The sequence below is a fragment of the Lissotriton vulgaris genome, chromosome 11, assembly GCF_964263255.1.
Source record: "Lissotriton vulgaris chromosome 11, aLisVul1.2, whole genome shotgun sequence".
Lineage (NCBI taxonomy): Eukaryota > Metazoa > Chordata > Amphibia > Caudata > Salamandridae > Lissotriton > Lissotriton vulgaris.
The window spans coordinates 234,782,440-234,796,928 of NC_141699.1; positions in this window are offsets into that span (position 1 = coordinate 234,782,440).

The following is a 14,489-nucleotide window of genomic DNA, read 5'->3' on the forward strand; positions in this document are numbered from 1 at the left end:
CGCTTTTCCTCCCCCAGCACCTTGAGACCCTCATGGGTGAGTACCGCACTTCACCAACCCCTGAATGATTGATTGATTGAGCTGTTTTCAGTTTTAAGCAGTGTGCTATCCCCTTCACATGCAGCACCAGATTTTGTTTTGAGATGTTAAATTACAACCCAATCTGTGATTGGCTGGTACACCCGTAAAGGGTTAACAGCTTTCTGTATTGAACCCATTGCTGCTAAATTTAAATAGGTGATCTTTAAACATTACATCTCTGTACAGTCGGGTAGTCATTACCATGGCAGCCACCACGCTTAGCAGGGGATGCAGGATTTTTAGATGCCCCTTTGTACATGATAATTGCTTGCCAGAGATTTTTACCACCAGCTCTTGTGCCCTTAGGCGCCTCTTTCGTCTAAATTAACTCAGAGGAATTTGTTGTTTTTGTGTGCACCTTCCATATACTACGATTATTCTCCTACCAAATTCTATCTTTTTCATTTTATTCAAGTTAATGATTATTAAGTTGCTGTTACAGTATCAGGTAAAGTAGTTGAGAGTACTTTGTAGACAAGGTTGTTGCCAATTTGATTTTCACCCACGTCTCGCTATATATGGGGTTTCAGAAGACAAGGGGTGAGCTTGCCCCACAACCGTGCCCTTGGTACATTTTTTTAGGCATTGGTGAAGTTGATAAATGCTGCATATAGTGGAGGTCATTCGGCCAGGTAGAATCATCTATTAATCAAGGCAAGGTCAGCAAACTATCCTCTATATGGCAGTTTTTTGGGAACCCTGTTTAAAACCAGGGGATCAGATGTTTTGTGTTAGACCATGCAATAGCAATAATCTAACTGGGAAAACACAGTGCACTCTGCATTATGGAGAAGTATTGATTATATATGTTATGGTATGTGTATTTATAGAGTGCATGACTCACCAAGGAGGGTATACTTGTGAAAAGACGTGGCTGCTCTGGTCCTGTCTGGAGCCTAGGAAAGGAACTATGTGTCCAGTTTCTTGTAGGTCTCAAGCACTCAGGAGTTGGCTCTGATGTATAGTGGGAGGTCATTCCAGGCTTTAGGAGCGAGTCATGAGAAAGCTCGACCACCAGTTCTGACTTTGTGTATGTGGTGGATGTATAGGAGCAAGATCCCGGCTGGAGGAAGGTTTTCTGGATGAGGTGCAGAAATTGATGCATCTGTTGAGGTAAGAGGGACATGGACTGTGCAGGGTTTTTTATTTTTGTGTTTGAGGGGTTTCGAAGGAGTACATTTGTGAATGGGGAAACAGTCAAGGTCTCTACGTTATGAGGTGATGTGAATGTGGGGTGTGAGTCTGGCTCCTGTGTTTTGTACTGCCTGAAGTTTTCTGGTCATTTGGATGGTTTCTCCCGTCGGTCATATCTCCATTGTCGACTTTGCTGGTGATGAGGGCCTGGGTGATGATTCTGTTTGTTTTGATATGAAGACATTTGAAGATTTATCTGAGGATCTTGAGAGTGTAAAAACAGGAGCAGGTGACTTTGTTGACTTGGCTGGTCTGTGTAAGTTGGTTGCAATTACTATTTCTAGGTTCTTGGCTTGGGAAGCTGGGCAAAGTTTTGGCCAAAGATCTCATGGAGATGAGGTAAAGTTCCGCAATGAGGTGTCCTTGCTTAAGAGTACCACTTCTTTTTTGTCTGTGTTAAGTTTCCAACTGGTGACTCTAGACATGCAGGAGGTGAAGTTAGTTTTGGTGCTGGATGTTTCATCAGATAGAGAAAGGATGAGCTGGGTATCTTTAGCTTAAGAGATGATGTTGATTTTATGGGCCAGGATGATGTTTGTGCGATGTGCCATGTAGGCATTAGACGCAGTGTGGCTTAAAGAAGAATCTTAAGGTACTCCCCAGATGAGGTTTGTATAGAACACCTGGCTGACCAACTGGGCAAGAAACTGATCTAGCAGAGGGCAAGTCCATTTATGCCAGTTTTTGGTAGCATTGAACATTGATGCAATGGGAGACTGAGTCAAAGGTGGTGGAATAGTCCAGTAGGGTGAGGGCTGCCGTGTCTCTTTACACGATCAATCAGATGTCATCTGTGGCGTAAATTAGTGTGGTCTTGGTGCTGTGGTAGGGCTTGAGTCCAGACTGGGAGAAGTTGAGAAGGTGGTTGATGTTTAGGTGGTTGGCTAGGCACTTATTAGTGATTTCTTCTAGTAGTTTAAAAGGGTAGGGCTGTGAAGGAGATTGGTTGGCATTTAGTCAGTGTCGTAGAGTACGTTGAGGGTTTCTTTAGAAGGAGTATGTAAAATGTAAGTATTTGTTTTATTGTGTTTTTAACATGTTTTATTCCTTTTATGGCTCTTTATGTAACCAATAAAGACAATGTTGTTCTTCTTCTCTAGAAGGATTAATATTGTGGTCTGGGAAGCTTGCTGTTTTTCTGGAGCTGTTGAATAGAGGGGCCAGGGATGAGCTAATGCAGAGAATATTATAATTATATAGAATATGATTCCACACAGAAATACACTTCCTCAAAGGTCGTAATCCAAGCCTATGGTGAGTTGAACAAAATCAACCCACAATAGTATCTTGTCAACTGCATCAACTACCACTGTATCATATATTAAGTATATAATTACTATACTTAATTTCACCTATTCTTACTTTGAAAAGTAAGTATAATCAGAGAAAGTGGAAGTATGAATAGAAATGATATGCATATCTTGAACAGTAGCGATACAATATTACTGTCATGCTCCTCTCAGAATGCACTAACCAGAATTCTGGATCCATTAGATTGATCAAAAATGCGTTTCACAATAATCATGCCTCTCTATGTAGGAAATGCCAATACCTATTGTTCTGGATCTGCATTCACTGATATCCTATTTACAGTTAGGTTGTTTTCTCTTTTGTATAGTTCAATAACTAATTTTTTTTAAACATACATCACAACCTTAGATAGATATCTATGCATGACTAAGTATCAAAAGTGTTTTTTAAAGTAGCTTGAAGTCCATAAGGGGAGGCAAGATTTTAGAATTTATTATCTATGGGCCCGATTCACAGAATGAACTTAAGACTAAATCCTTAACTTACTACTATTTGGTATTCACAGAATGCACTTACTACTTTGGGGATTCACAGAGTGAACTTACTACTTTCGGGATTCACAGAATGAACTTACTACTTTCGGTATTTACAGAATAGATTTAAGAGTACTAACTTTAAGTCCGCACTCAGCCTGGAAATTCCGACCCGGAGGCGGAGCTTCCGGCTTGTGGGCGGGGCTTGTGGCCCGGAGGCAGAGCTTGCGGCCCAGAGATGGAGATTTCAGCCATGGCTAAATCCCCACCTCCGAGCCGGAAGCTCTGCCTCCAATCCCGAAAGTTGTAAGTTCACTCTGTGAATCCCAAAAGTAGTAAGTGCATTCTGTGAATACCAAATAGTAGTAAGTTTAGGATTTAGTCTTAAATTCATTCTGTGAATCGGGCCCTATGACTTGATTTTGTAGAGTGTGCCTCTGAATTCAACTTCAAACTTTCTCTCACACTTTCAGGAGAAAAACAGTCTTGTAGATGTTTCAAATAAGAATGCCTGGTAGAAAAGCTCAGTGCAGGCTCGATGTATCTTGATTGCCTAGCAAGGACTCTATGGACCACAAAGACATTTTCCACCTCTGGATCAAATGAAAGACATGTGGGTTCAAAGTATCATGCTCACTCATCTGACAAACATAGAAAAGTGAGTTAAACTCCGAAGCACTTATCTTGCCATCACCATCTTGCAGTTCACATATTTACAATTTTAAACAGAGAGATTAATTGAGTTGTCCAAACTCGCATGATATTTAGTCAAGTGCTGACTCTGTGATTGTAGAAGAGGTGCTCATGTTTGGATGGCAGACACTTAATCACTGGAAAACATCTCCATCCATGCCAATAGTGGAGACATAATTTTGTGATTAAATGATTTGTTGACTCTTTTGTGCATATCAACAAAGGATCATTGGGGTGCTCTTGTGATGTTGGAGATTACTCCTATTACGCAATGAGCTTACTCTAATACTTCAGCCTCAGTCACAAAAAACATCAACATATTAAGGAGGTGCTCTCAAAGGCATCTTCTTTGACTGCTGAAACCCTCTTTAGGAAATGTAGCTATATTTAGATAGATTACAAAAAACGTCCTATCCTTGGGATGCTGAAATAAATACATGCTTCAATGTATGGCAAAAGTATGAATACATATGAAGCGTTCTTTAATATGACGATGACATTGTATATCCATAATAAATGTTTGCCAAACTGTTATGCTGTTAAAAAAAAACTAAATCAACATAACTCAATACAATTTTGCTAAGTAAACCATGAAAATTAGAAGAGTAGATATAGAGATCAAAGGTTATAACACTAACAAAAAACTTCTCTACCGGAATGCAACAGAAAAAAGGTGTTCAATGTTATCATATGTTAGATGCAAACTTAAAAAATATGACATACCTGTCAATTGGTACGGCTCCAAACGCATCTAATTGGCAGCTCCCTGACAACATTTTGTCCAACCTGGCTCACTCTTCAACTGCCATGTAAGGCATCGCGGTTTGAGGTAAGGTAAAATGCACAGTGACACCCATGTATATATGTGGAATTTCTATAGTACAAACCTAGCTAAAGGCAGTGAAGCCCTGTGCATGGTCAAAGGCAGCCTAGTAACAGGAGAGGAAGCCGAGTTATACTGGATTAATGCATGGTGATTCTGACTGCATCGATCAAAAATTTCCTATTTACATTTCATAGCATGCAGTCTGATGGTGTCCTGGCTGCAGGCGAGCCAAGAACTTTCATAGATGATGAACTTGTCTGTAAGATAAGCAGGTGGGGCTGGCAATGATGGCTTAGTAAATACTGCAGCCAATTGTGAAGGAGCGCCCATGGAATACAATAATTTCTATCGGAGTACAGGTGATGTGATTATATGTCTTCATGCTGTGGAGGGTGCCCCTAAGAGTTGTCAGTGTTGAGTCTGGGAGGCCATAGCGTAGGGCATTAATGCCATCCAAATTTGAGAGCACAATGGCTTGAACATCATTTCAGAAGATGATTTCTGGAAGAAATAGTTTGACTTTCATTTGAAGAGAGAGCATAGGTGGAACCTCACTGTCAGGGCTACTTACTTGTTTTTCTTTCTGACAACAACATCGCTTTTGGGGGATTGTTGTGGGAAAAAGAAAAACATTGTCGAGAAAGTTTATCAGATATGGTGCCTGCTCCACACATCAATGCCTTTTATTGGAGCCATTGCTGACTACTGGTGGATGTAATTTGCCTAATTTGCTATATGCCAATCACAGCAAAATGTTGTGAGATTATGTGGAACTATACAAGAAGCATAAACCACCATTTAGCATTACTTTCCTGGTGCAAAATGGACACTTCCATCCAAAAGAAAATACCACTAAAAGAAATAGAAAACTGACAGCAGCAGCCTGCAGCCACCATGCACTCACTAAGGGCCATATGTAGGTAATCTCTACTTACCTATTCTTAAATACAAAATTTTACCGATTCTGTATTTAGGAATCGGTAAATAGCATGTAGGTAAAAATTCGGTAAAATTTACCGAATCGGTAATATTCTGTATTACCGATTCGGTATTTACCGATTCGGTAACTCCCATTCATTCCTATGGGCCTGGAGGCCCATAGGATTGAATGGGAAGCCATTAACTATTACTGATTTGGTAAATACCGAATCAGTAATAGAGGGAACATATTCAAGTGTGGCAGAGTGTCACATTGACGTATTGCTGCTTGTGTGCACATGTGGCACACATACATGCCCTAAGGGCATGTATGTCTGCCGAATGTCTGACATAATATCGACAGACAGAATATCGAACTACAAAAATATCGGAACAAAAATATCGACATCAAAAATATCGGAATCCTATCTTCATAAAGGTAAGTACAAAAATATCGGAAAAAAAATATCGTAGTACAAAAATATCGGAATCAAAAATATCGTTTTTTTAAATGTATTATTAATAATGTAAAAATAATGTTAAAATACATATAATTTTACAAATATTAAATAAAAATATTAAAACAAAATTAAAACTAATACATATACATTTAAAATAAATAAAACACTTAATAATTTAATGTAAGTTTTTTTATTTTAATGTTATTTATTTGATTTAATGTAATATTTTTTTGTTTTTACCCTGTACGCCTGTAACCCAAAAACCCCAAACTGACCCTGAACCCTAAAAATATCCCTGTACCCCAAAAACCCAAAACTGACCCTGAACCCTAAAAATACCCCTTTACCCAAAAACTGAAAACTGACCCTGAACCCTAAAAATACCCCTTTACCCAAAAACTGAAAAGTGACCCTGAACCCTAAAAATACCCCTTAACCCATGAACTGAAAACTGACCCTTAACCCTAAAAATACCCCTTTACCCATGAACTGAAAACTGACCCTTATCCCTAAAAATACCCCTTTACACAAAAACTGAAAACTGACCCTTAACCCTAAAAATACCCCTTTACCCAAAAACTGAAAACTGACCCTGAACCCTAAAAATACCCCTTTACCCAAAAACTGAAAACTGACCCTGAACCCTAAAAATACCCCTTTACCCAAAAACTGAAAACTGACCCAGAACCCTAAAAATACCCCTTTATCCAAAAACTGAAAACTGACCCTGAACCCTAAAAATACCCCTTTACCCAAAAACTGAAAACTGACCTTGAACCCTAAAAATACTCCTTTACCCAAAATTAATTAATATTAATTAATTACCAATTAATTATTAATTAACAATAGCAATAAAGTAAATATATTAACACATTAGCTGTAATTAATTTAATTTAATAATTAATATTATTTTTCCCAATTAATTAATTAAGAATAACAAAAAAATATATATAATTTTGTTTACTATAATTAATGTAATTAAATAATTAATATTAATTAATTACCAACTAATTAAATATGTACAAAATTATATTAATTAATTAACTAATTAATATAAATTAATTACCAATTAATTAATAATTAAAATATGTACAAACATATATTAATTAATTAATTATTATTAAATTACTTCCCACCCTATTCCCCTATAAACCCATAACCCGCTACAGAACATATTTATCAATTAATTAAAATTAATTAAAAATTATTTCTCAATAATTAATTAATATTTCCTACTAATTAATAATTAATTTAACATAATTAAATTACTTCCCACCCTATTCCCCTATAAACCCACAACCCGCTACAGTAGTAAAAGACAATATTTAATTAAATTACATTAAAAATAAATAATAAAACATAATAAATACAATATAATATACACTAAATTTATTTAAAAATTGATATTAGTAACATCGAAGTTATTTATTTCGATATTATTGACATCGATATTTAAAACTTCGATATTACTGATATCATACTAATATTGATATTAAGACTGTCGATATTACTTACCTTCGATATTTTGTCCCATCGATATTTAAACTTCGATATTATTGTATATCGATATTTAAAACTCGATATTTTGTCTGTGTACCATGTCTGCCACATGGCACTTTTAAAAAAGCACAAAATTGCTTTTATAAAGGTTTTCGATATTTACCACCAACTTATAGTTGGTGGTAAATAACGAATCCTTAAATAAAAAATGCACTCACTTGAGTGCTCCCTACATAGAATTTAAGGATTCGTTAATTTACCGATTTCTTAAATTACTGAATCAGTAAATTTCCGAATACTTAAATCTAGCCACTTACATTAGAAAAAGCTAAATACCGGTTGGTAACAGCAAATTTACCGATTTTCGCCCGTTACAGACCGGTATTAAGCTACCTACATATGGCCCCTGATGTCTTGTTCCTGTGCTACCGCATAGGCATTTTTTCCAAATTACTCATTACTAGCAGAACAAGTGTAATCACAACATTTTCATTAATTTTGCATCAAAATAGTATTACAAAATTACGGAGTTTACTCTGCCATAATTACAATTTCACACAGGTCTAATGCTGATCAAGTGAGTCTCTCAGACACTTTTCAGGGTCTAAATGAGCCACAACATGTCCTCCATGCAGTTTCCTGGGGTCTAGGCTCTATGTTAGTTCTGTCCTTCAGAGAACATTGCTGATAAAAAATGGTGATGAGTTTATTTGAAATTTGTTATCTTTAACATTTTCAGTAAGATAAACTTTTCGGAAACAAAAATCTAGAATCTTAAGACAGCTACCATCTGCACCAGGATGTATGGGCCAGATATATGACCATTGTATTTATCACCTCACAACTTGCGACAAATTGCGAGTCGCAAATTGCAAGGTGCTAATTCCAATGTACAACAGTGTTTTACACACTGTTTGCCATTCCCAATGGGGGCACAAATTGCAAGGCTCATGAATATTAATCAGCCACTCACAATTTGCGAGTCCATTGGGAATGACTGGCCCTCCCAGGGTTGTGGGCCTGCTACCACCATGTCTGGGACTGCTTTTCAATAAATCTGTTTTTTTTTTTAAGCAGCACATTTTTCTTAAAGGAAAACTGGTTGCATTTAAAAAAAAAAAAGCTTTTTCGTTTCATTTTTTAAGAGCATGTAGAGGTCCCTAAGATCACTGCCTTCCCTTTGAAAATATTTTTAGAGCTTTTCACAAAGGGAAGGCGTCCCCTGGGGAACCCTTACCATTTGCGACTACATAACCACCCTCTTGTAGAAGGTGGTAATTCGTGAGTGTTTTGCAACCACAATTGCGGTCACAAAACATTCATACATGGCTAGGGACTCACTATTAGTAAGGAAACGGCACTTCCTGATAGTGAGTCACCAAACACTATTTTGCGACTTGCAAAATAGTGTTTGTACATTGACAATGTAGGTTTTTGCATGCACAAACATGTTGCAAATGACTGGTTGTACATCTGGTCCTATGTGTTTAATAAGTGGCACCACTTTAGCTGAAATCCTCACATCCAAAATTTCCCAGTGCAACAAAAATGCAAAAATGAAGTTGATGCTCCACTAGGGAGGCAACAGACATTGTTAGGCCCACAAAGAGTAACATTATTTTTAAATGCAAATTACGGTAGCACTGCTATTATCAGGAAAAGCCCTAAAAATCCAATTTTCCCCATTGCTGGAGTCTCTCCAAATCTTTGATTTCCAGTTAACAAGATAAACAAAGCTCAGTTTCAATTGGACATTTGTCCATACCTCATCTTTGCAGGTTACGGCATCATCTGTCTAAGGATCTTCTTCACCCTCAAGACTCTGCAGTTAGCTTCACAGTGGTGGTGCTGCTTCACTGGCAAGACTTTGACTGCCTTTGACCTGATGATAAATCTTCTAAGGTACAAAATGATCTCACAAGAGCCCAGCAGAATGAGATCTATAGAGCCTCAAATGATCTCCTGGAGCGAAACCTGAGCGTGCAGGCTTTACATTCTGGGATCATGTAGGATGGCTTTAGATCCTTGTCTCAAACAGAGACTATTTTAGTGGCTGCTTTCAGTAGTGAAACACCATCAGTTGTCAGCTCACTACTACAAACATCGCCGGCTGGTAACCAATTGGAAAGTGGGACATTGTTGCCCACTGAGTTACCTGTTGTCACTCAGGCTGCTTCTGTGGCCATTAGCAGAGGTTGGTCATCCGGACGAATTGAGGACAACACCCAAAACGTAACCAGTAAGAGATGCAAAAAAATCATATCCTAATATGAGTGTCTAGACTATTATCCTTATACACCTTCTGTCCACAAATTTCCAATCCACTCAAAACTGGAAAAGGATTCAAAATAAAGGATAACTTATCCTTATTTTGTTAAATGTTATATCATTTAACAAATTTTTTGTGGCTATTTAATATACTAATTTTTTGATTGAAAATGATAATAATAAAACATAAACTTTCTATGTTTTAATGCATTGCAGTGTTTTTTCAAATATATAAATTACAAGAAACGTACTGTTTTATTACGTGCACAAAGAAGCATATTTATGGTTTGAAAATAAAAACCATGACAAGCATCTCTATGTTTTAAATAATTAATTTCATTTTATTATATTGGTGACAACATTTAAAGATAATAAGAAACCCCACCAAGGGGAAATCATATATCTACAATATGTAAACACACATATCCAAATGGAAACCATGCAGAAAAGACACAATATTAGAGGATGCAGGAAAAAAATATTATTGTGAATACTAATGAAACATACGCAGAGTAGTACAAGTGAAACGAAGCAAACAAGTCAGTGTTACATTTACAGAACTACTGATCCAAGTAATACATAAGCAACCCAAATGGGAATCTACATCCTCTCAAGGCCTGTGCTAATGTTTTAAAATATTATTATTCTCATGTGTTCTTAAACCAAACACCCCAAATCTATATAAATGCTACATATGCCCTTATCAAGGACAAGTTCTACAATTGTAATATAGCACATTTCAATACTTTGCATGATCTTCCGTTGCATTGGCATCACTCCATGACTGAGAATGTGTGTATCAATGTTCTTTTCACAACTGCTTCACCAATGCTCACACAAATTGTATTACAGATCTCCAGATCACCAATGTCTGTGCCAGACTAAACATTACCCACAAATGATTTGTTAGTATCACAGCAGATAACAGAAGGAAATGACATAGGAAGAGATAAAATGAAATATGATGTTCCATGTCTGACAATTTAGATATAAAATAATGACATAATGCTTATGTGAATCCAATTGTGTTTGTGATCGAGACACATTTCTGTAAAAAAGTACACTTCTCAATATTTAACATTGCAACATTCGAAATATTTGCTGTTAATAACCAAATATTATTATTGTGTTAAAAAAGCTAAAACAATAAGATTCGGTTGTCTCATTTTTAAATATGAGACCTTTATATAGGGTATGTTCAAGTTAATCTTCACATCCGAGGTTTCTGTCGTCTTTATTGTCTTGCTGACGTATATCACCAACATCACCCTGGGGTCCAAATAGACAGTTATCACCAGGGATGAAAGAGCTGCTTCTTCAAAGGTCAATGTTGTGCAGCATAAAACATAACACAATAATTTTGTAGAACTTCCCAGGAAAGCAGGGGACGGTCCCTCTGGCCTTTTACAGGCAAGTGTTTTTGCTGATGCTATTGCCAAGATAGCCATATCTTAGATCTCATCTGGTCCTCGATACCAAAAGCAGTCATCACAAGTATTTCACCTTGTATTTGGTTGGATCACCACCTTATCTCGTACGATTTACCGCACAATATCTACCAGGCCAAACTACCGTTAAAAACAAAAAGAGTGTGCCAATGGAAGAAAGTAAATTCTGAGACCCTAACCAAAGTCCTGCCCAAATACAAACAGAATTCTACTACTCCTGCTGATAGCACCGACCTAGACTCAAATTATGATGCGATAATAACCATCCTTAGGCAATCAATCGATGAGCTAGCTCCTGAAAAAATACAAAAAGTAAAAGGTGCAGAGAAAGGAGCCCCCTGGTTCACCGAAGGCTTACGTGAACAAAAAAGGAAACTTCGCTACCTTGAAAGATGCTGGAGGAAATCCAAAATGGATACCGACAGGGAATCATATAGATTATTGTTTCAATCATAGAAAAAGCTTATTATATCAGCCAAGAAGGATTATTATGAGACACGCATCAATAACGCTACCAACATTCAGAGAGAGACCTTCCAAATCCTGAAAGAGCTGAGTAAGAAGGAAGAAAAGGCAGATATCCTGATTGACTGCGATACCTTTCAGGGTTACTTCCTCGAAAAAGTAGCGACCATCTTGTCCGATATCAAGAAGGACAACCCAGTCTCCTATACCGAACAATCGCTTCCTCCACGCTCTCCATACCCTGTCCTCACTAGCTTCCCTGAAATTGATTCCACCATTCTGAGACAACTTGTATTATCCACCAAATCAGGCTCCCCAGCCGATCCCTGCCCACCTGACATCCTTCGGCTAGCAATACCGATCCTAGAAGACCAAATCTTAGATCTTCTAAACACCTCATTAGCCACTGGAACATTACCATCTACCTTCAAAGAGGCACGCGTCAGACCCCTGATAAAAAAGCCTGGAGCAGATCCAACTAACCTGAAGAACTACAGGCCAATCTCCCAGCTGCCATTTCTGTCAAAGGTACTAGAACAGCATGTACTAAAATCATTGTCATCCCTCCTGGAATCTCACCATCTCCTCCAGAAACGGCAAGCTGGTTTTCGTGCCCACCATAGCACAGAACTAGTAATGCTGTCGGTACTAGATGAGCTAAGATGCATGGCTGACGGTAAAAAGCCAAGCACCCTGATTTTATTAGATCTTTCAGCGGCGTTTGATACCGTCAGCCATGCATTGCTCCTGGACAGACTGGCTGGGTTTGAGATAGGAGAGCAAACCCTCAAATGGTTAACAGCTTTTTTGACAGGAAGGACGCAGAAGATCCAGTTGGCAGACCAGGTCTCAGATGTGGGCATGTTAGCCTGTGGAGTCCCGCAGGGATCAGCACTCTCTCCGCTTTTATTTAACCTGTACCTACAACCATTGATAGAGTCCCTGGCAAACATGAATTGTAAAGTCTTTAACTATGCCGACGATACTCAGCTGTTGCTGAGTATCGATAATACATCATCGGCTCAGTCCTTGGCCCAAGACATTTTACGATTTACAGTGAATTGGATGTCGTCCAATTTCCTGAAAATCAATCCAGATAAAACGGAAGTGCTCGTAGTTTCAACCTCTACTTCCCCCTGGAACGATCTGTTTTGGCCACAAGAATTAGGACCTACCCCAAAACCGTGCCCCAGTGTTAAGAGTCTTGGCATGAAAATTGACCAGGAACTCTCGATGGTCAACCAAGTATCCGCTGTAGTTGGCTCCTGCACCAACCTGATCAGGCAACTATGTAAACTCGCCCCCTTGCTCTCGAGAAACATGCTGCGAACCATCGTTTCAGCTACCATAGTGTCTAGAATAGACTATGGCAATGCACTGTACCTCGGCCTTCCAAAAAACTCCATCAACCGTCTTCAGGTTATCCTGAATGATGCAGCACGCCTGATCTTTGGATTGCCGAGGAGGACTCATGCCTCCCCTTTGCTCTATAGGCTACATTGGCTGCCTATAGCGCAGAGAGTCGAATTTAAGAGTATGTGTATCTGCCACAAAGCAGTCCACGGACAGGCGCCAGCCTACATAAAAGAAAGGCTCAAGATATACGAACCCAAGCGCGCCCTGCGATCGTCCGGATCTTTTCTGTTATCCTGTCCACGCTTCAAGGTAACAACAAAAGGAGGCAGATCTTTTTCAGTTCAGGCCCCTACCATCTGGAATAAGTTACCGGAGGCGCTTCGCAGAGAACCTAACCTCCTCCATTTTAGGAAGTCCCTGAAAACCTTACTCTTCAAAGACGCTTTTCCATCTCAATAGTCGGCTACTAGATCAGACACCTCTATACCTTTATTCCATCTTTGTTGCTGTACTTGGTCAGTAGCGCTTTGAGACCTGTCGGTGAGGTGGCGCGATACAAAACACAGTTACAAATTACAAATTACAAATTACAAGATACCAGAAAGCATAGTGTCTATTATTGCTATGATAGGCAGAGGCATTCAAAATTAAAATTGTTCAAGCAGTTTGAGGCAGTCACTGCTTGTCATCCTGCATGCTATGGCCACCAATGGAATCTTGTCTAAAGAGTCCATTGTTGTAATTGAACATTTGTGTTAGTAGCTCAGGATGATTTTCATTGAACATAAGTACCTCTTTCTAGGACATCATGAACACACTGGCGATTGCTGCACCTGGGCATGAGTTAGTGCCAGTGAAATGTGAGTTTAGTCTACGGTAACAACAACATGTGGTATTCCTCCGAAGCCATAGAACTCAGTTTTGATGTTGAACACTGTTTGTAGGAAACTGAATGTTATTATTCCAAGGTCTGAGCAGAACACTTAACATTGACTGAGGGCAGCTGAAAAACGTTGCTGGAACATCCCATTTCAGGCTCTAACAGTGTACTAGATGCAGCCAGTAGCACTGAAAGGTAAAACTACCAATATCCTCATAGCGGGTTGAATCCATTATCTACAAATTAGGTAGTATGACTGTCTGGATGGTAATGACTAGCAATATTTCATAATCTCGATTTACCTACTCTTAAATACCGAATCATACCGATTCGGTATTTAAGAGTAGGTAAATGGGATGTAGGTCATTTCTATTTTTAAATTACCGACTCGGTAAGATTCGGTAATTACCGAATCGGTATCGGTACCACCAACTTGTAGTTGGTGGTAAATAACGAATCCTTAAATAAAAAAATGCACTCACTTGAGTGCTCCCTACATAGGATTTAAGGATTCGTTAATTTACCGATTTCTTAAATTACCGAATCAGTAAATTACCGAATCCTTAAATCTAGCCACTTACATTAGAAAAAGCTAAATACTGGTTGGTAACAGCA